General features: G+C 39.3%; 2 long non-coding RNA genes across 2 annotated transcripts in view; one reads left to right on the forward strand and one right to left on the reverse strand.

Annotated features, from left to right (window-relative positions):
* The window catches only part of LOC116669642 (uncharacterized), a 16,669-nt gene that overhangs the window by 12,465 nt on the left and 3,683 nt on the right, over positions 1-521 (forward strand). The gene's annotated exons all lie outside the window — the stretch shown is intronic.
* LOC116669641 (uncharacterized) overlaps positions 1-521 on the reverse strand; it is a 12,402-nt gene that overhangs the window by 1,593 nt on the left and 10,288 nt on the right. The gene's annotated exons all lie outside the window — the stretch shown is intronic.

Genomic DNA, 521 nt, shown 5'->3' on the forward strand with positions numbered 1-521 from the left:
TATCGGTACTTTCTACTCCTTACATTTTACAAAATTGCCTCGTTACTTTAGTTTTGTACAAGAGGTTGTAATGTCGGACAATAGCACGGAAACGCGCCTCACACCGCGAGCGGGTGCGCTCGCCACACGGAGAAAAAAGCGAGAGAAAAAAAGAAAAAGCGACCAGCTGTCTGGAGGATAATCAGCTGAGATTGTGTGTGTGCGTGTCTTCTAGAACTGTAAGTCATATAACTCATGTTGTCAGTTCACTTAAGCTTGTTATTGGTCTACAGTTCTTGGAAACTTAGCTAGAGAAGAAGTTGTCTCCGTCTGTTTTAACAGACACACCTGGGGTTAAGTTGGAAACCAGAATCATCTTTAATACAGTCCTAATCTAGTCCTCAACTTTAATATCATTTAACTGGAGTTATTGCTATTATTGTTTATGTCATCAATACCATATTCTATCTAAATGGATGGGAATATATGTACTGTACATTTCATTTGACGCACGACTAAGACAACTCAACAGATTCAGCATT

Source organism: Etheostoma spectabile, chromosome 20, assembly GCF_008692095.1.
Source record: "Etheostoma spectabile isolate EspeVRDwgs_2016 chromosome 20, UIUC_Espe_1.0, whole genome shotgun sequence".
Taxonomy (NCBI): domain Eukaryota; kingdom Metazoa; phylum Chordata; class Actinopteri; order Perciformes; family Percidae; genus Etheostoma; species Etheostoma spectabile.